This window comes from Mauremys reevesii, linkage group 2, assembly GCF_016161935.1.
Source record: "Mauremys reevesii isolate NIE-2019 linkage group 2, ASM1616193v1, whole genome shotgun sequence".
NCBI classification, from domain to species: Eukaryota; Metazoa; Chordata; order Testudines; family Geoemydidae; genus Mauremys; species Mauremys reevesii.
The window spans coordinates 165,478,971-165,501,974 of NC_052624.1; positions in this window are offsets into that span (position 1 = coordinate 165,478,971).

Sequence of the window (23,004 nt, forward strand, 5' to 3'; positions counted from 1 at the left end):
GGTGCCTTAAATAGGATTCCAGTTTTGTTTCCAACCTATCCACAATCTTTCCCCTCATATTTTTTCTATTAAACAAGCTAATGAAGTAGCAGGTAATTATGATAGCTACCCTACAGCTCTCTTACTCTCTCTAAAAATAATAATAATAATATAAAAAAAACAGGTCCACAAAGCATATTATCTTTTCAAATCAAAAGACTTTAGGGTATTTGGGACGCATGAGACTCTGCAAAGTTTGAATGAGATGAACTGTTGGCAAGGTTTCAAACTTATTTGCAGAAAAGGACCTCTTTTGTAAAAGTCTCCCCAGGAGTAAGACAGTTAGGCACCTGCCAGTCGCCTGCAGTGGCACCATCCCACTGTGATGTTAATGAGATGAACGAGAGCACTACTGAGAGCTGCAATAATTACAGGGTGAAGAGCTTGTCTTTTCCTGGACTTCCTCTCTTGGCTGCCTGTTCTTTAAAGCAGGGTCTTTTGTAATACTAATTACAAATGTTAATTAAACATTTCTTTGGAATTTTGCCCTCCATTAATAGGTCAGATAAACAGGGAATAGCAATGACAGACACAAGTCATTAGCAGCTGTTTGAGAAAAATACAGTTTATTTGCTCCCTTGTAATTTTTCTTCCTGCTTTGAGATATTAAACTGATACTCCAAGCACTGAATTATAGTGTTTGCTTTTTTTAATACAATAAAATACCAATAGTTTCAAAGATAATGAGAATATACAGCTAGATATTACCATTTTACTTACATTGAGAAGGCCTTACTCTGCAAGTAATAATTAATTTCAGTAGAACTACTTGAATAAGGCCAAATTCTGTCTCCCTTAGTCAAGCTGAGTAATTGCTATTACATATATCTTTCCACTGATTTCATTATTATATCACATGAGAAATGTTAGCAGAATCTGGCCCATAGTAAGGTACTATTCAGCATGAGGAAGGGTAGCAAAATCATGCCCTATATTTATTATTAATTATACTATTAGCAGGCCTAATCTGTTTTTATGCACTCCTTAGTCTATACCATTCATTTCAATAATAGTTTTGTCTGCCTAAGAATCAATTTCAAGATTTGCCCCATAATTATTCATCATGGACATACCTAATTAGGTCACTCTAAGAACAGACTCAGACCAACTGATGAATCTGCAACAAGTTTTAATAGAATCAGAAGATCACCCCAACCCTCTCTTTCTACCTTCACTTTAGAAGGAAAGTCACAACATAGCAATCAGGCAGACCTGCCATTTCTGAAACCCTCCAATAAGCCCCACAAATCTTACCTACTGCCCATGGCCCTAACATTAAAGGAAAAAGAAAACAACATTTTCACTAATTGCAAACCCCATCACATGTGGCAGCCCCTCTATACTAGCACAACCTCTGTGGAAATGAAATCTCACCAGCTTTTTGAAGGGCAAAGTTTCCATTCAGTAGGACCCAGAAAGTAGACTAACAGACCTGCTTCCTCCTGAAGTTGCCACCCCAGCTGAGGGGTAAAATAAACTGGTCAATTCTAAGGGTAGAAATGGGGAGAGGTCTAACCAGTCTCACTCTGAAGACTACCACAGGAGGAAAGTGCAAATGGTTACCAAACCTCTCCCCAGAGATCCTGCTGCCTTGCTGGAAGTTTATTCATGCTAAACTTACCCTTGACATCTTTTGTGGTTCACCCATCTCTAATTCTTTAGCTCCTGGATTCAATCTCCTTTGACTCCTGATCATTATTACTCAGAGGTGCCCACATCTTTCAGGATCCTAACATAAGTAGGTAATTTGTGGTGTAAATGTGAATTTTAAATGGAAGACTCACAGATTTTAATCCCAGAGGGACCATTTTGATAATCTAGCTCAATCTCCTACATAATACAGACTTTAGAATTTAATTCAGGAATTCCTGTATCAGGCCATATCTTCTGGATGAAATAGAATATATCTTTTAAGACAAACATCCAAACTTGACTTAAAGACTTCAAATGATGGAGAATCCACTACATTCCTTAGGAAGGTTCTGCAATGATTTATTACCCCAGCTGTGAAAATGTGCACTTTATTTCCAGTTTAAATGTATCTAGCTTCAGCATCCAGCCACTGGATCTGCTTTGTCTTCTAGATTAAGGAGTTCTTTTTTACCAGAAATGTTACCCCTGTAGGTATTTCTAGACCAGGACCAAGTCACCTTTTAACCTTCTCTTTGATACGCTAAATAGATAAAAAGAACAGGAATACTTGTGGTACCTTAGAAACTAACAAATGTATTTCTGCATAAGCTTTCATGGGCTACAGCTCACTTTTTCTTAAGTCTCACACAGTGAGAGGATGAGCCTCCTGAGACAAGGCAAAAGTTATTACTGCAGTCAGACTCCTCCAACTGTTATAGTAAAGTTCTATATCATTTAACAGAAAATGATAATTTTCCTGTAGGTTTTTTAAAGCATCCTATAAAATATAATAAAGCATTATATTTTATATACAGGATTCTATATGATTTTAAAAAAAAAAAGCAAGCCCAGATGCAGTGGGGCTTTGTTGTTTTTCCCCCAGATGTCTTCTGTGGAACAATGCCAATGTACACTAGATGAGAATCCAGCTCCATGAATTTAGGAAGATATACAAATCCACCTCTAATTTATAAGGGTTTAGAAGAAACTTTGCCTGTCAGTGGGCTATGCTATTATTGCCTATGGTGCCTATTATTGCCTGTGGTCTGTGCCACAGCATCTGGCACAGATCACAGGTAAAGATGCAACACCGGGCTAGATGTACCACTAGTATGATCCGGTATGGCAATTCCCATTTGCTATCACTAGAAAAGGTTTCATTCTTCAATAAATTCCATAGGTTTTTAAGAATAATGTATACAGCCTCTATTGGTTTCATCCCTATTAAATTTTACAAGACTTTACAATAAGGGGAGGCCACAGCAGGGAACCTAAGGCAGTTTTACAGGAGTGCTGGGAGAGTCTCTGAATCAACACATCCGCTCATGTCACCCCATCCTCTCATGTGGGAATGTGCCTGGCCTCCAGCAGAGCAGGGCTTGCAGGAAGCCTGCGCCACCATAACCCCTCCTTCCACCAAACAGACGCTCTGCGGCTGGAGCCTAACAGCCTGGCTTGCAACCTAGCCTAAAAGCTTTGTTATGTTCATACCAGCCTCCAGTTATGTCAACATTATTCTAATGAGCCTCAATCTTCAAACTGACTGAACCATCACACTGGGATAGAGCTTTGAATGCAACATTTTGGACCAGGCGCAGTTCATCTAGTCCAATTCTGTTTTCATCATTCTGGCCTTTAGAAGTTATTTGAGAGGAAAATACTTTTGTTCTCACTGTTTCCAAATGCTGTCTCTGCTTCTTTAATTCCAGCACCGATCTAATGTAAAAGAAATTTACTCCGCTTACAAATGTGTACATGTTCCTGTGGGTACATAAATTGAAGAGGCAGAGAGATACATAGGTTTAAGAAGCAAGCACTGCACATGTACTCAGTGCTTTTTTATAGACCTTTTTAGTGCATACACTTACTGTGAATGCATGGTTTATTGTGTCAATGGTCTGTGGATAATACTCCCTATATACCTATTGGCATGATAAATTATAATGACTTTATATAATAAAGTTAAAACCCTAACACAAATGCAAAAAAGCAAGGAAATTTTATCCCTAACACATCCCTGTTGTGTCTAAATTGGAGCTGTGTGTACCCATCATTTTAAAAAAATGTGACATGAATGTAAAAATTTTGAACATCTTGTGCATTCTGAAACTTCTCCAGCTTTCAACAGATTTGGCCTATTTTCCATCATTTCGCAAGAATTTGGGGAAAATGTTATCCTGGATCTCATTGACAACTATTCTGTATTCCAATGAGTTGAATAACATGTTTGGGGGGGGAAATCTAGTTTGGGTGCTTATACCATTGATCTACATGTTAATAACAGAAGAATGTCAGCTCATGTACCACCAGTTAACCCTACAGTGTGATGCATGTGACACTGACACCCATGAAGGAGTTATGTTCCAGCTTTTGGAAGCTGCTAGGATCAGTGGCATGCTTTAATATACCTCAGCCAAGAAGAGTTTTTGTTTGTTTTGTTTTCTGAATAGGAAATGCTTCTAGCTGTGTTTCATTGTGTGGCGTACTGATTGTCAGCAGGGCTGGGAATCAGGAGAAAAGGCTCTACCACAGATTTCTTTTGAAACACTGAACAAGTCACCTGGGCCAATATTTTGCAAACTGTTCTTGGATATTTCATTTTCTAGGTGCTGGACCACTTGAGCCTGACTTTCAGAGATGCTAAGCATAATTCCAACTGGTAGATGGCAGAAATGCAAGTGCTCAGTGCCTCTGAAAATCAAGTCCCAATGTCTCTTAAACTTAGCTTCTCCTCAATGTATTCAGCTTGAATTAGGATATCAGAATCTGGTCCTATTCTGGTATTTTTCATACTCACCTCTGGAATCTTTAATTATTGCTCCAAAAATATTTCTCACCAATATGTTTTTTACCCCTTCCAACACGAGAAAAGGTAAGAAAACATTTGCATTTTATTAACTGGATCTGAAGGTATGGGGCAAGATTTTCCTGACCTAAAAGGGAAAAGTTTTCAAATTGTTGCAAAGGAAATCAACTGAGCAGGGGCGGCTCTACGAATTCCGCTGCCCCAAGCAGGGACCTCCCGCAGACGTGCCACTGGTCCCGCGCCTACGGTGGAGCTTCCGCAGTCATGCCTGCGGGAGGTCCACACGAGCCGCGGGACCAGCGCACCCGCCGCAGTCATGCCTGCGGGAGGTCTGGTCATCCCGCGGCTCCGTTGGACCTCCCGCAGGCATGACTGCAGAAGGTCCGCCGGACCCGCCTGCCGCCCTCCAGTTAAAATGCTGCCCCACGCGCACGCTTGGCGCGCTGGGGTCTGGAGCCGGCCCTGCAACTGAGAGACTTCCACTGCCTTTAGCGGGGGATAAATGACTAAATTATCAGTGATCAGATGGACAAAAGAAAATCTAGTAACAGAAATGGATGGGGTTTCTGACCCCACCATGCTACAATGGAAGCTTCTGAATCACAATACATAGTATCATACTGTTTACCTATTGTGAACCAATGGATCGAGTGCAACTGGCTGTACAAAATAAAATGATGTCAGTGCTGCAAGAATATATGATGCCAGCATTGGTTTCTTGGAAGTGCCATTACTAGAGCTGGTTGGGAATTTTTTAACAAAATGTTTTTTCATCAAAAAATGCCAATTTGTCAAAACTAAAACTTTTCTGATGAATTTTTCAACTTGGAAAAATGTAGATTTTTTTAATTGTCAAATTGTTTTGTTCCAACATTTTTTAAATGAAAAATTCCAGTTTTCTGGTGCAAAATGACTTTTCATTCTGAAACATAATTATAGTTTAAAAATTAAAATACAAAATTGTAGAAATCAAAACATTTCAAAATTATCAACATGAAACTTTTTTGTTGACCTGAACTGATTTTTTTTTTGTATTTTCAATTCACATTTTTTTTTCAAGATGTTGATTTTTCTTCCCAATTCAGAAAGGGAAATTTTTTCAATATCTCAGAAATGTTCACAAGACAAGAAAACAGCTTCCCACAATGATCTACTCTATGGCTATTGAGAATGTTGGTAATGTGCATTTTTAAGCACTCGTGGTATGATGCCTGGGAAGAAATTCAAGAGCATTCACATAGGAAGCAATGGGCATCCTGAGATTTTTGGCATAGTTGCAAATATGAATTTTACAATCTGAACAAATAAACAGCTCTGGCTGCAAGCATAGAGTGATGTTTTCTTGGTACTGTCACTGGAATGTAAGATACCACAATACAAAATAAGAGTAACTTCTCTTCATAGAGGGGAAAAAATAGACCAATATTACTATTTCTGGCTGTGAAACTAAAGCTGTGAAAACGTCATTCTCTCCAATGACTGTGCTTTGCTGCGTGACTCCCACTGTATTAGCAGCATTCATACTGTCCCATACTTAGGGCCTACTTGTGTCCATAAGGCCTGTGCCGGTGCACCGGGGAACTACCCCAGTGCAGCTAGCATCCCAGCAGTCACTGAAAGCCTCAAAGAAGCACAATGCAACCAGAGTCTCTGAAGTGCACAGTAAGAAAAGATCCATTGCTATACATCTTAAGGGGATGCAGGGTTGTCAAAGGTCATTCCGCAAGGTTGCCCTGTTGGTGTGAGGATGGATGCTGCAATTACCTCATATGTCATTCTCTGGGCAGCAACAATCCCACGATCTGGTTTTGGGCGATGGGGTACAGCCCTCAAGCTGTGCCTCTTGGTGGTCCACTCCCTTCCAAGGGATATAAAGCAGTTCAAACAAAATGGAAATTCTTCCATTGCCCTCAAAAGGCCAGGCCCTCTTCCTTGTGCTGGGGCTTTCAACAGATCAGCCTGTTTTCTTCCTCAGAGGGGTCAGGCTGGTGGTATTCACACATTTACTTCAGTTAGTGCCACCAGTTGGGGAGCTCTGGGCCCTAGCTCTGCTTCCTTCCAAGTACCACCCTTATTGCACTGAGCTCCTCCTTGCACTGAGCTCAGGCCTGGCAAGCCTCACAGGGCTGATTGTGACCACAGGAGTCCCTTAACTCCTGTTTTCCTGGTGGGCGGTAGGGGAGGTCACCTGGCCCACCAAAATGGGGCATGTATTTCCACCACTAAAAGAGATTGCTGGCTGATACAGGGGGAGGTCAGGTCATGGCTCCGTCTATTTCCAGCTTCTTTACTGGGTGGCTAGCAGCACCAACTCAGAACAGCTTTCGTACTCAGAGAAGTGCAAAGAAGGACCACAGTTATGGATTCTCCATGAGGAGCTAGACAAGTGGGATCCTTGTGCCATGCCCTCTTCTGCAAATCCACACAGCGGTTGGGCAGATCATGTTCCATAGGAAGGTTGTGGGAAATCTTTATAACTTAAGCAGTACACACTGGGAAGTATAATAGGCTGGTTTACGACAGTGGTCAGTGCTGGAAATAGAAAAGGAATAAGCTAACTCTGTAGTGGAAAAGAATGAGGTAGGGAAATTGCACAATCTTCTGAGAAAATGTAATGCTCTGTTCTTGTTATTCAGTGATAAATTACACCATCAGATATGCAAAATCACTTCTGAAAAAGAACCTTTCATCATGAAAATGCAAGTTTACATTTTCATAATTGACTCACGTTGTAGAACTTTTGTATAAACCATGACATAGACTCTCAAGTTACTTCATGGCAAAGGCACCAAATTCAATCAACAGAAAAAAAGATGATGCATCATCATTCAAAATAGATGTTACCAAAGCATGTGCATAGGAATATCCATATGTGGATATGATCTGCTCCTCCCACAACACACAGTCACATACCACCAACAATTACTAAGGGGTGTTTTTAAAGATACGATTCCATATTTAATATTGTAGTTGTATTGGAAGCACGGGGTGATTCATCAACCATCATTCATGTAAAAAGAAGCAAAAGAAATGACAAAGATTAGAAAACAATCTGTTCTTCATAGTAGATCTGATTCTGCTCCCACTGAAGTCATTGGCAAAACTCATTTTCATCAACGTGAACAGGATCAGTTCAAATAGGGAATTGTACAGGGGCTGAGGAAATTGCTGATTTTATGTGCCATTCTTATGTGAAATTCAGCTAGCTAAGTCATCTCATTCTTTGATCACAGCTCATCAACTTAGGACTGAAAAAAAGTCTCTGAACCTATGTTCAGCTCTGCCAGTCTCATTCAGAAGGGACACAATTGGGTCCTATCCCGCTCTGGAGGGATTTTTTTCCCTATAGATCTGCAGACTGCAATAACTGCCACCGAGGCTTAAGATCACCATTCAAGTGCCCTCAACAGCCCTTTTGGGCTAAAGTCCATTGTACGTTTAAAAAACGTGATTTTACTGTGATCTCCTTGCCAGTGGGTGATATGGATCTTCAGCTCCTGAATAATAACTCTAGCCTTTAATTCACCTTTTCAGAAAATGAATTCAATGCTAGTGAAAACTATCAAATCCATATCTCGGGAAACTAAAGTCAATTTATTTCTAGACCAGATACAATATGGAATGAGGCAATGCAAGCTCCTCAAACATTGTACTGCCAATAGCCTTCAAAATTGACCAGTCGGGTTGTCTCTAGAGGTGAGTGAAGGTTTCAAGTCACCATCTAAATTCAGTCCTTGGGATCTCTCTTTTGAAACTGAGATTAGAAGAGTAAGCTCATGCCAAATAGCCTGGGGAGTTTTGTGTGTGATATGGACACTTGTGCCCTATGAACTGGACTGAGTTCACCTTATTAATTTTCTGTACATATCTATAGGTTCATTTTTCTTCAGTATTTCTATCCATCAATCTCAGAAAGCCCTCTCTCTCTGTGACAATGTCCATAACCCTAAGGCAGGCAGTAAAGCATCTCTACCACTCCAATGCCTCCCAGCATTGAATGCAAGAGTTACAGTAGAAATATACTTGGCCCAGTGTTCCTTTAAATCATCCCATATGGCCTATCTCTTGCATTTAGAATACATTATGAGCCAGATCTTCATCTGATGTAAATCAATGTGCCGATAGAAATTCATTTCTGTGTCCATATTCCAATGATTTTGTGCACCGTTATTTTCCACTCCCATGTGCAATAATTTTATCTGTTAAAGTATTTTTAAGAGAGACAAGGTGAGGAGGTAATATGTTTTATTGGACTGACTCCTGTTGGGGAGAGAGACAAGCTTTCAAGCTACACAGAGCTCTCAGTTCATAGGGCACAACAATCCACATCACACAAATCTCCCCATGCTATTTGGCATGAGTTTACTCATCTAGTCACAATTTCAGCAGAGAGAAGAAGGACTGAATTTAGATGGTGACTTGAGTCTGCAGTTACCTCTAGAGGCAACCCTGATGGTCACTTTTGACGCCTAGTGGCAGTGCAATATTTGGGGCAGCTCACACTATCTCAGTCCATACTGCACCCGGTCTAGAAATAAATGTACTTTAGTTTCCCAAGATATGGATTTGATCGTTTTCACTAGCATTGAATTAATTTTCTGAAAAAGGTGAATTAATGACTCTGTGTAGCTCGAAAGCTTCTCTCTTCCACTAACAGAGGTTGGTCCAATGACAGATATTACTTCACCCAGCTTGTCTCTCAAATATCCAGGGACCAACAACACTGCACAAAATATTTTTAACATAAATAGCTTAAAATACACACTGTTTAATCTGATCTTCAAATAAGTATGATTGCAAATGATGAAGGAAAATATTTCATTTCAACAGCCATGGAAGAAAGAAAAGAAAATAAACATTAGAAGGTATGTAAACACTATTAGGAAAGGCTGAAAACAACCAAAGATATTTGATGTCAAAGGCACCAAGTTCAACATACAGAAAAAAGGATAATGTATCAGAAGACCGAATAAAAGACAGTGGCAAATGAGAAGTAACAGCTGACAGAGCAAATGGAATTAGAGAAATTCACTGGGTAAGAGAAATGAGGATTTTTAGAGGATTTGATATACGTAGTATTATGTCAGGGCTCTAAACCTATGTCACAGCTTTAAAGATGCCAGGACATTACTGATGTTTATTTCATCTCAGAATATTTATCAGTCTTAAACCCTTAGCCTCACCTTCCCCACTTCAACACACAGGCTTTTGATTCCCTACAGGTCCTCAATCTATCAAAGAGAAAATAGTTTCAGTCTCCCTGCTACCAGCTCCAAGCAACTCCTGGAGGATTATCAGCGGAGTCCACTAATGTCAAAATATGTCTTTACACATGGTCTTTGAGGGAGCCATAACATGAGCCTCTGTACAGTTGGCAGAGGGGCTGATTTGGCAGCATTTGATTTCACAGAACTTGAAAGACTTACATCTCAATCAGGCTCTGCCACTGCTGAGACACGCAGCCTCCTCACTCGGCATCTGCAGAGCAAGGCTCTTAAGACAAACAGTGCCGTTCATAGGCAACTGCCAATCAGCTATGCTAAAGATTGTTTCTAACCATTCCTAACCCAAACACATATAGAGTGTGATATCATTTTAAGCAGCAACCGCTTTGATGTTTCCATTAAAACAGTTTTGGAGGAAAAGACATACTGAGCTGAGAAATAGTGAAAACAGATTAATCCAGGCTATCTGAGGCCACACTATATTTATTGTTATTTACATAACCTTTAGCTTTTAACAAGTGGTTAGCAATGGTGGTGGCTATTCAGTGGCCTATGTGAAAGGCGTTGGGTGGGTCTCCATCCATTTTCCAGTGTGCAAAACTGAACATTCCATATCAGCATATGTGTGTTTTTTATCACGGGCTGGATTGTATGCAGGAGAGGGGAGGTACTAGCATAAATAGCAACCCTGTCTGTGTCCCTCATTTTTGGGGCTGGCTAAATTGCAGCCCATGTAGATATCTGTGCAAGGGCTAGAACCACTAGCCACCCTGCAGGAAGTTGCAGACAAGATGAGGCCATATAGCCTTTCTCCACTACACTGACTGCCCCCATTTAAGAGATTGCAAAACAGCTACTTCCAGGTACTTCTTAGAGTTCAAGCAGACATTGTGCCTTCTTGAGGCACATTGGCTCTTATAGCTTCTGCTTGCTAAGTACAGCTCTTCTCCATCCCAACACAGGGCAGTGGTGATAAGACATAGTGTCATACTATTATCATTAATAATACTCTTATCGCTAATGCAAAAAGCCACAACCACAACTGGCACTAATTCACACCACTGTTTTCTGTTTCAGATAACAGGCCAAGGGCAATGGAGACTGAATTATAATCTAACCCCCCTCCCCACCCACAATGATCCCTCCAGCTCAAGATTTAGGCACAATGCTGGGCAGTGTGATAAGTTTCCCTGCTACTCTCTGTGCTAGGTGTACTGTGTGGAAAGGAGACTTCACTCTCTAGGGCTATTGATCCAGTACTTTTCAACAGCACTAAGTTCTCTCTCTCTCTCTCTCTCTTTCTCTCACAGACACAAACACACAGAGAAATGGCAGAAATGTGTTGTTTTGAATTTTAACCAATTGCTCCGCAGCGTACAACAGCAGTGGGTGTCATTCTTAATGGCACAGGAAGAGAAGTCAGGACAGATCTTTGTCCTACTGGTCCCATGTCAGACCGACAAAAGGATAAGCTGTTCTCTCTTTTTCATTCATTCATTTATTTATTTATTGCTTCCTCTGAACAGCTTGACTGGCAGACTAGAGGATAATCCTGTTCACAGTTAATATGCAGTAACAGGATTGAGGAAAACTGACTTAAGCAGCTTTCATCTGGGTCAGGATACATCGATATCATATTTAAAGATATACTTTCTGTTCTCCTGAGCAAAGATAAATGACTTGACATCAGGCTTTAAAAAGAAAACCCCTTGGAGACATGGCTACTTAATTATTTGACTGAGAAACACAGTTTTCTCCCACAGACCATGTTTGCTTTCTTTATAGGTGATGGAGTGGTGTGAGCCAGTCAGTGAAAATGCTTTTCCTCCCTTACAAAATGTAGTATACAATAGGAGCTTGATTTTCAGAGGTGCTGATCATCAAAAGCTCCAGTTGAAGTCAATGAGAGCCTGTGAGTGCTCAGCACGTCAGAAAATGAGGCCACCATAAGTGTCTATTTCCCAGAGTAGCCCATTATCATTGCCATCTGGTGACAGAAATGGAACCACTCATACTATGGGGACCAGCAGACTTGTGTCACTTCATAGGCACATGGCACAGGGATGGTTATTTCACCATCTTGGATTTTTAACACTCACAGATATGAGTCTCTCTGATAATTGTGGGCAATGAGGGTTCTTTGTTTTCACAGTAATGGCATTAACAAATTCAAACCTTTTTGCTTTGCAAAGTCTTTTGATGGGGTTGTTCTGGTGGGAATGGAAGATCAGCTGTGAGGAAGAGTCTGAGATTTCTGTGTTGCACTATATGGTGTATCGAACACAGTGTTGGCATTGCAAGCTATCATTTTAAGGGTATGACTACATTTGAGCGGGGAGGTGTGATTCCCAGTTCTCACAGATGTACCTAGGCTAACTGCTCAAGCTAGCACCTAAAAATACCAGTTTTTTCTGCAGCAGCACAGGCAGCTGCTTGGGCTAGCCACCCTGAGTACAATCCTGCCTGACTCCCTGGCTACATGCTTGGGTGGCTAGCCCAATCGTCACATGTGCCAGCACAGACACACTGCTATTTTTAGGTGCTAGCTCAACCAGAGTATGGGTATGTCTTCATGATCTTGGAATTACATCTCCCAGCTCAATGTAGACGTTGTGGGGAGGGGTTCCGAGTTTTACTTGCAGGCTTCTGTAGGGAAGAGTCAGCCCAAAAAGACACAGCCTAGAACAAGGGGGTGAATTGTGGCTCTCAGCCTTAGGGAGCAACCTGCTTGTGTCTCTCTGTTTTAGGGAGTTTTGTGTGTTGTCATTCTGAAGTCTAAGAAAATAAATGGTGTTACATTGCAACCTTCCCTCTAGATGACTTTGTTTTTATCTAACTTCTCTCTGTGTTTGCTGTGAACATAACACAGTAGGTGTACAAAATAAAAGATTAGAACTGTATGGTCTCTGATCTTCTAACCTCTCAAGATCACCTCTCTCTTCAAGTGGTCTGAGAGCAGAATTCAGAGTCCCGCTCAATAATCGCTAGGATGGCCACCACTTCAGAAATTATTCCATAACCTAAGCTTCAGCTTAAATGTTTCTTTTTTTTTAACTGTATCCCTTTTCTTATACTTTAACTTGTAGCCATGTTGCACAATTTAGAGATTACTTTAAACCCCAACCTTTTCCACAGTGTGTAGCAAAAGTGAAGGAAAGAATTAAGAGTCCTGATCATTATTAGTACTTCTTGAAAGTATCCTGTCATATGTTATGTTTTTGGCTGGACATTACTCTGAATAATACTCTCTTTATTATGATTAATAAGTCCACTGCCTCATTTGTGAATAGAGCCTTCCAACATTTGTAGATTTATGGCCCATCTTACCCATTGCTTAGTCATATATATTTGCCTCATCACTTTGTACATATTTGCTATGCTGTATTGTACATATTTAACTCTTTCACTCTTTCTTCTTAGGTCAATTCCTCCAGTCCCTGATCATTTGGAGGAGTTTTTGAACCTCCCCCAGTTTGTCAATGGTTTTCTGGTAATGAAGTGCACAGCTCTGAGAGTGGTATTCCAGAATATTGCATCAGAGATGCAGTTTTGTTAGCTGGGGGTAGGTGGTTTTCCCTGTTCACTAACAATGTAAAAACACATCTATATGCCACTAGGCAAAGGATATTCTGAGTCTGTTTTTTGTCGTATAGTATATGTACTGTAGCAGTACTGAACATATTGAAATTTATCATGCGTTAACTGAGAGGCAAACTTATCACTCTTGAGAGGCATATCTGCTAGTGGATAAGGCGGATACACCTGTTGAATGGTAAATTCCAATCCTCAGTCAGTGTCAACACTGCATATTCGGTTTACCCAACTTCCAATCTTTAAATCTGTCCTTTTGGTGAAAATCCTCCAAGAGTTGTAGCTGCTACTATATGTTGAAAAAATATCCTTTTAGAGGAGGCTCATAAAGGTACATGCAAAAAATAAAGTAGAAAAATAAGAACACATTCTTTAGCTACTCTCTCTGGTTTTTTATGTTAGAACCTATGGATAATTCAGGGTTGCCAACTCTCACAATTTTAGTGCTAGTCTCACAATAATTGGTGTCTTTCTTAAAGCCCCAGTTCCCGGAATCAAGTGATTATGAGAGAATCTCAGCTTTCTTTTTTTTTTTATTCATTCTTTCTTTTTAAACAAGTTTCTAGCCCTCATGGTTGTGAAGAAAGGCTGAAAAAATTGCTTCCTAAGAGCACCCTGAAGGCTCAGAAACCAGAAGACCAACAAAAAGAATCCAAAATGAATTTTTAAGCCAGTTTCATGATTTTTTGAGGCCTGACTCGTTATTTTTGGATGCTTGGGGTAGAGAATACAGAGATATAAACAAATGTTGCTGTAAATGGGTGGAGTCCTCATCCCACTCTAAAGAAAAACACCCATCATTCCAAAAGATGCCATCCTTAGGGCCTGATTTACTGATAGAAAGGCACTTCTGGAATAACTATATGAAACACAAGCCTAAAGACTATTCTTTAGTGTTGGCTGCTTCTATGATTTCTTCTTTCAGGATCTATCTTTCCCATACCCTAGCTCCCTCTGCCAGAGGCCTACTCCCACTTCCTCTGCATTGGTAATGAGCCAGCTGCACCCCAGGGTCACCAAAATCCATTGAACAAGGCAGAGTGTAAGAGGCAAACATGGCCAGTCTGTTACAATTGCCTACTCATAATAAAGTATCATCCCATTACATTTGTTTTTTAAGGCTGAAAAATAAATGCATCTTCCTATCTACAGCCTGCAGTTTAATGCAAATATGTATGCATTGCTGTGGTCCACTTATGCAGAGATTGGTCATAAGTTTATTGACTTTGACTCGTGGCAAAAAAGAAGTTGGATCCCTTCTACCAGAATGCAGTAACAATACTCAATGTGCTTGGGCTGTGTCTTTCTAATGAGTCCTTTTAACTGATGTGGTACCACGGAGATTTGCAAGTTTACTCTTTCTGATGGACATCTAGAGACATGCAAGAAGTCAGCGTTCTGGCCCCAATGCCTTTGGGCTTTACAACAAGGGCACTGGCACCACTAATATAATGGAAATTATGCTAGTAGAATGAGAAGTTTAGCTTTGTGGTGCCTGCTGCTAAATTTAGACAAGGCCCCCTGATGTAAATGAGACCTCTATTTGCTATTCTCTATGGACTGCTGTTGAGTAACTGCATTGCCTCAAAATAAGGATTATTATCCTCTTTGGTCAGACAGCAGGTGAAGCAATACAGCTTTCCCACTGCTGTGGATATTCAAATTCATTTTCATGAATACAAGCTATACATGTTCAAGGGGAGGAAAAACTGCTGTTAATTAGAACTTGCTAAAGATTTAACTTTATATGAAAAAAAATGATTTGCCTCATCATTTTATGCTTTCATACGAGCTCATCCATCATACAACTGTGCTGCAGAACCCTGCTTCCTGACAGAGAGAGGGACTGAGAAATAAAACAAATTCTCGCACCAGTACAAAAGCATATTTCTGGTCCCTATATATTAGCAAGATAACGTCTTTCACTGTTTCCTTATTAGGCAGGTTGCAGCACTTAAGTGTTATTCATGAAGCTATGCATAATGATAAAAGCAATCTACCTGACAATATTATGGATAAGTAAATGTGGAAACAGAGTGAGGAAAAGTATTTCCTTGCTTTATGATGCAAAAAAATTATTTTCAGCCTATTGGTCCCTGAAAGACAGATGGTTCTAATGTAGAAAGTTCCACTATACAGCACATTCTATTAGATCAAAGTGTAGCTTGAGCCACCTGAATTTTTAGGGCCACCCTGGCTCCCATTTCAGCTGGGTTACTACAAATGCTGCCAAGTTTTGGCCAAGTACAGCCAAGAGGAATGAGATGTCACATAGAAAATTGGGAAAAAGGTAATCTCCGCATTCCCAAAGATGTCTGACGTGGATAATATTTTGCTTTATTCCTCTTTAACTTTGCAGCTACATTCGCAAGCTACATTCTGAATTATTAGGGAATTTAAAGACAACATGGCTTGGATAGATTTGGAAGAAGGCAAAAAAAAATCTATTTTCTACTCCTAACTTCTCTGCAGTCTAATGAATGGATATGATCTAGTAACTTTTTAGAGCTAGAGGAAAAATAATAAAGCACTATTTCTGGCTCCTGAATAAGATTCATTTTCAACTAGCTTGAATGTTTGTCATTGCAATAAGCAATGTCCTAGAAACTGGCATGCTCTTCAGTTAAAAAAAGAGACATACCTGAGGTTTCTTCTCTTTTTTTTGGAAGGGCTGATATCTGTCTGATTGGCAGACTCAGTTGTACAATTTAGAGTATCTGTGCCATCTCTCCTACAACATAAGATACTCTTTATGTCAGTTCAGGGTAAGGTAGATATTTGTAAAAGACTAAGGTAACATTAAATTTTTTAAAGATAATTAGGAGTTATGATTAACAATAAATCATTTATATTAATACAAACAATGCTTCTCTGTGTCTCTCTATTTCTCTTCCCAAAATAACAATTATGTATGATAATAGCTTGTAAACGGTGTTGGAATTGGTTGTTGGGATTTGTTTTTTGTCTTTGCTTGTTCAGGTTATCACAGGTTTAACCAGAATTGTGGAATTTATAATAGTCATTACAAACATTCCTAACATCCTTCCTTAGGGCCAGATTATCTCTTCCTGCGGTAAAACCTGTGGGAGGAAATCTCTGCAAGTATCTCCTTGTGGAATCCCACATTGTATCCACCCACATTGTCCAATCAAAGGGCAGATTCTGGCATCCATCCCTTGGGGACAAGGCTATAGAGCCTGCTTCCACACCTGGTGGATCCCAGATTTCCAAGGAAGGTCAAGGACATCCGAATAGAAACTTTGGGCCAGGCTCTGGCTCCCTGCAATCTTGAAATACTATATCTGTCTCTGGCAATAAGGCTCCAGCTGTCTATTGCTGTCCTCTTGCGGATGTCCTTGAAAATATAAAACCACCAAGGGCTGCATTATGTTCTACAGGGACTCTGCTTTTTGTCAGAAAGGAGATAACAGACAGCTTTCCTAGCCCTACTGCTGTTCTGTCCACTCCTTCTTCTGGCCCACTGAATTTTCTTTCTCCCCACCTGGCAAGGCCCTGTATGCACAGAGAGGCTTCTGGAGGCAATAGTGTAGGTAGGGGATGGGTGGAAGACAGTACTGCGTATGCAAGTCAGCTCTCCTTCCTCACAGAAGTGGGAAGATCCAGGTGTGAGAATCATCTTCACAATTTTTCAGGGGGGATGATCTGAGCCTCAAATTTGCTCATTTATTTCTTCTTGATTTCAATATGAGTTTATATGAGCAAGATCTGAGTGAGGCCTAAAAGCTACTGGTGTTTTTAACTCATTTTATTTCTTCTGCAATTGAAATGCTAAGGTGGGTGCTCTATACACAAACCCAATTATTGTTTGATTTACCTGCTTATTTCATCATTTCAGTTTGTTTCTCATTAGTAATTTGAATGGAGCCTAATGACTGTGAAAAAGAGAATGATCCATTTTTCACTCCCCTTCCAGGTGGGCAGGTCTTGGAATTAGTTCTCATCATTAGGTAAAAAAAAAAATTGTACATTCAGCTGGCATGACAATGACACAGGATCTCCCCACAGCTGCTTCAAAGGCAGCTAGAAATTGAAAAGCTTTCAGTGTGGGAAACAAGAGTCAATACTGTAACGTTAATGGGAGTGAGGTGGGTAAATCCCCAAGGCTTGAGATAAGAATATGCCTTATTCAGCATCAAATTAATAGCCAACATTTTGCTGCTTTCCCATGGCAACAATGAAATAATGGCACAGGAGTGCAGAACAACCTTGTAAGGTAGATTGTGAGTTGGGGACCAGGGCGATGAGTATATTAGGGGCAAACAACAATTTACATTTTAAATTCACTCCAACATGAGATCGGCACAAAGATCAAGGAGAAAATATAACCTATGTAGCAATAATCAATACTCATTATTGAAATGTATAGAGGTCATTCCTAGATGTCCCTCATGCACTACTCTTTCCTTCAGGGTGAGACCAAGTATAATAATGGAGAATTCCTCCAGGAATGGGCTGTTGACTTAATGATGGCCATTAATTGCAGCCCTATATTCCTAAGAGACTGTGCATATTTGAGGCCAGGGAATTAAATGATTTACTACAAAATTTGCTTCAAAAGATCAAGGAAAACCTTCTACTTAGCATATCTCATAGTGAGTCACTTCTAAAAGAACACACTGTGATCTGATCTGCAGAAGATAGAACAAATCAAAAATAGGGATTGGTTTATGGAAGCATAAACAGCCAGGGAAAACACAATTTAATACTCAAATGCTACATAATTTACTATTTATTGGTGGCATAGGAAAAAGGAAATTATTTTTCCAACTGCGTGCTATATAAGTTACATTATGTCCATTTTTTGCCTTGTATTGCCTAGTGGATAGATCACCAGACTGGTTGCTCAGGACATCTAGGTTCTACTCCTGGCTCTGCTACTGGCTTCCTGGTTGACCTGGGTAAGTCACTTCAATGCCCTATGCCTCAGTTGCTCTATCTTTAAAATGGGGTAATGATACTGATTTCCTTTGTAAAGTGCTTTGAGGTCTTCCAATGAAAAGGGCTATGTAAGAGCCAGTTTTATTGTTATTATTGATTCCACCAAAGGGGGATAATTATGGAGTTTTGAGTTTGAATGGCATTGTACCATTGATTATTTTTAAGCAGAATTTCCCACTGAAACAATATGCCCTTGAATTTAGGGTGAAATTCTGACTCTATTGATGTTAATGATAAAATTTCCATTGTCTTAAATGGGGCCAGGATTTCACCCTGAATATCCAGTACTCCTTCACTCCCAATGCAGTTTTCATAGACTCAAAATATGTTTCATGCTTCTGTAGTAATTTCGAGTGGTTCCTCCCGGCCAGCCTCTGAGGGAGGCCGCTAGGCCTCACTATGCCACCTAGCTATCAGTAGTCAATTGGCAGGGGATTAGCAAGGTATAGTATCAATTAATGGTCTAGGGCCCTGGCCCCCTGGCATGGGGCTGGGTAACCAGCAATCTGTCACCTAAGCTCCCTTGCTTAGACAGACAGCAAACACAATCAGAGTCTAGCCCTCTGGGTGGGGCAGAGCAGTCCTTAGCACAGCTTCTTGCCTCGGGCAGACTGTAAACAAACACAGGCCTTCGGGCTCAGGTGGGTAGGCTTCCCCCCAGGGTGGGATGAGCAGCAGGAAGCAGGGGGAACCAGGCCCACCCTACTTCACTGAGTCCCAGCCCAGGGCCCTAACAGTGGTGAGTGATCCGACCACTGGGTCAGTGGGGATCCCACTGACTCAACTCCCAGTTATGCAACCAGACTAATGTCTGGTTGCCCTGTGCCACTTCCTACCCCAGTCTGGTCATAGAGCTCCATTGTTCATGGGCCCGCTGTCTCCTTGGGGTACTTGGTGGACAGAAGTCCCAGAGGCTCATCTGGGTATTTGGCATATGGCAGTCGCAGCAGCTCTTCCCTGGTGTCGGTCTCTGTCATGGGTCTAGCACTGTATCACTTGGTCCCCAGTCCAGTAGCAAGGCCGAGGCGTCTGCCTCCTTCCCTGGCATTCACCCAACTGAGCAGGAGGCCCCGTCTCTTATACTTCCTGTCCCATCCCTCTGCTTCCAGTGCTGGCCTGGCTCCCCACACCTGGGGGTGGGGAGTGGTTCCTCTGGACCAGACTTGGAAGGAGGCCACTCCTCCTCACTATAGCTTTATAGCCAAACAGGGTAATTATCAGGAGAAAATATCCATGTGTAGAATCTTTATAGGCACAATGCTTATTAAAAGGACCTAGTATAAAATAGGAGCAAATACCTGTAAGATGGTGCTATGTGTATCTTACAAACAGGAGAGCATCCTACAGGTTGACATAAAGATTTAAATGTACTGGCCTGGCCAAAACAAATCAGTCACAATTGTATAATTCATGACCAGAGCAAGTTGATCATAAATGTATGATTCAAAAGAGCCATTGCCATGTTCATCTAATTAATCTGAATTACATTTATCTATCATATCATAGTGATGATCACCAGTAAAAAACTCTAGATAAGAAGACAGATGAAGGGGGCAGAGGGAAAGATACGAAAAGAAAAGGATTGAAGATTATAGAGAGGGGGAAATGTTTCTTCCACTGTTAACCAGAATCTTCCAGTAATGTCATAAGTATGAGATTTTTATCAATGCAAAAATCTTGAGAATTTTGCTTGGTGCTTGTTTTTACCCATCATATGGAGTCCAGAATCTTTCCCTATACAACTAGTGATAAATTCCGCTAACTTCACATACACCACTGAAGTCCATTTCTTGCTGGTGGGTTGTGCAAACAGAACTGGAGGCAGAGTTTGACCTCTCATCTCCTGTGATGAGTAACTGTGGGGAGTAACACTGACAGCAGGCCTGGTTTACCCCAGAGGTCTTAATCTGGGATAAATACTTTAGTTAGGGAGTGTGTGGTTTTTTTTTTTTTAAATCAAAATAGTTATAATGGTAAAAACCCAACAGTGTGCACACAGTTATATTGATATAAAGGTGCCTTACATTGGTATAGCTTATTCCCCTTTCTGCACTCGTACACTTGCCCAAGGGGGATTATACCACTATAACAACACCATTATAGTTAAAACAGTAAAATCTGTAGGTTTAGACAAGCCCTGAGTGGCATGTGGTAGTTCAGAGACTGTGGCACTGTCACTATTTTTTTTATTTAGATGAGTATAAGTGTAAACACTAAACAACCACCCCAAAATCCACTCATCTTGTTGTTACATAAATAAAAAATGCCCTTAGGTATTATTAACTCATGCATCCTTGACATTAAATTCTGTCTTTGTTCACCAACGTAACAAATTGCAAGAGCATTCCTTTTAAAAAACACCTGTGCTTTATATGACTGATACATAAATTTAAAAATTCATGTTAAAATTCATATAGTTTTCATCATCCTGTTTGTTTATTCACAAGTAATTTCTTAGTTATAGTTTCACAAAGAGTGCATGATTTTTAAGAGACAAAAATATAAAACATCCTGACTTCTATGACTAATGTTTGTCACCTTCTACAAAGCTCATACACAGCATGATGATAGATCGATATGAAACTTATGAAATGATTCACTTTGTAAATGCCTTCGACACACTGTTTTCATATTTAAAGTGCCATAATCTGGTATAAAGTGCTGTTGCAGCCATGTCAGGCCCAGGATATTAAAGAGACAAGGTGGGTGAGGTAATACATTTTATTAGAACAACTTCTGTTAGTGAAAAAGACAAACTTTTGAGCTACACCGAACTCTTCTTCAGAAGACCTGAAGAATAGCTCTATGTAGCTTGAAAGCTTGACTCTTTCATCAAAGTTAGTCCAATAAAATATATTACCTCACCCACCTTGTATCCCTAATAATCAGGTATAAGCAGGTGGTAGGTATCTGTTATTGTCAATCTAGCCATAATATCAAGTTGGGATTTGGCTAAATATCTGTATCATGATAACACATTTACATTTTACTTTCCCTGCCATACCTTCGAAATTTCATTATCCTCTTGTTTCCAGGTACCATCCTAAGTCTTTCAGGCAGATAAAAAAGCAGTTGAGGGAGCACAACATGCTTAATAGCTTCCTCTTGCCTGCTTGTGCCCATTTCTGCTCAATCCTCTGCATCCAGTATCCTTTTGGAATCAAAATAATGTTGCTGTAATAACAGCACTATACAGCAATGTGTCTCAAAATCTGCTATGCTACTTGGACTAATAGGTAGTTTTTCCTCTACCTCAAATATAACAGTCACCTTTCTTAATTATTTCATTCTGTAAGCAAATCTATTTGCCTTATCTCTCATTCCTTCTGAAACCCTTAACTAAGCTATGGCAAGGAACCCAGTAGTGTTAGCACATAGTAAGCATGTGTTTATTCCTCTGAGGCTTGTATTAAAGAGTTTTTAAAGACAAGTGAGCATCTCAACCTTTTTGTTTACCCAAGCTCTTGAAAATCTCACCTTCCTTTGACTTTAATCTGGTAAACCTTTGATGTTAGCTGTTAACCCGCTTGTATTTATCAAACGCTGAAAATCCACTTTACTTCAGGGATGCTGTAAGAATCCACTCAGTCTTCTTGGGTTTCTGAGAAAGGGGAAAAAAGGGTTTATTGAACCAATTTTCCATAAACACATCCATTACTCTTGAATTGTTTCCTGCTACCGCAGGATATTTGTGCAAGTTACTGCCTGAAACAGTGTGTTGTAAACACAATGGTGTTTATGGAGTGGGAAATCCCAAGACCAACCATGATGAAAAGGTGTAGTTTCAAGAAAAATGGAGGTGTGATTTAGCTGACAATTGGTTATTTCTTTGACTTTTCCCCCTTTATATGCCATCAATTGCTGGGATCATTTTTGATTCTCTTTATTTTCTACGGGCATTTTACTATTTGCATTATAGAGGTTGTCTCAGCCTCCCTTCTGTGGGCCAGATTCTGACACCCGTACACATATTGAGCGGCTCCTTAGTTCATGAATAGTCCTGTTGAGCTCAGTGAGAGATGAGTAAGTGTAGCTGACTTTAGCTCTTTGTACTTTGTTCTGCAGTGGCGTTTCTTCTCTGTCTACGACACAGGAACATAGGATTGGAGGAATTACCTTTGTTCCACCTACTTTGGAATTTTCTCCAAATCAGTACCCAGAGTTAGATTCTTCTGAGGAGAAGGAAACCACACATGGAGATGATTGGGTCTCACAGGGCATTTTTTTTCTTTTATATGTCTTATCTTCTAAATTGTAAGTTCCCAAAAGAAGGACTGTCTTGATTACCTGAGCATGTTTCTACATTTTATAAATAACAATCACCCTGCAGCATCTAGTTCAAAGTGAATCTCGCAGACCTATGGGGTCTGTTAGCAGTGGACTACCCCTCATGGTTCTCAAGCTCCAGTTCTCATTTCTGCAATCTTCTGTCTGCTACTATCCCTACAATCTTTCCTGCAACTTAGGGAACCACTTCCAAGGGCCTTTTGGAGCATCCCAATTTCCTCTTCTATGGTCTTTCATAGACTTCAGTGGAACCAGAAAGAAGCTAGTCCTTCTCCACAGAAGCAACAAGAGAGAGAAGACCCCTCTTTCCTGACTCCCAGCCATTAAAACACTAAGGATAATAAGATTCACATTCAGTTGCTAGGGATTCCTTATAGGATGCCTGTGGCAGGAGGTAGTGAGTGAGCTGTACAAACAGCACTGACCAAAGACTTGTGCTGAGGCTTAAAGGCTTAGCCAAAACCA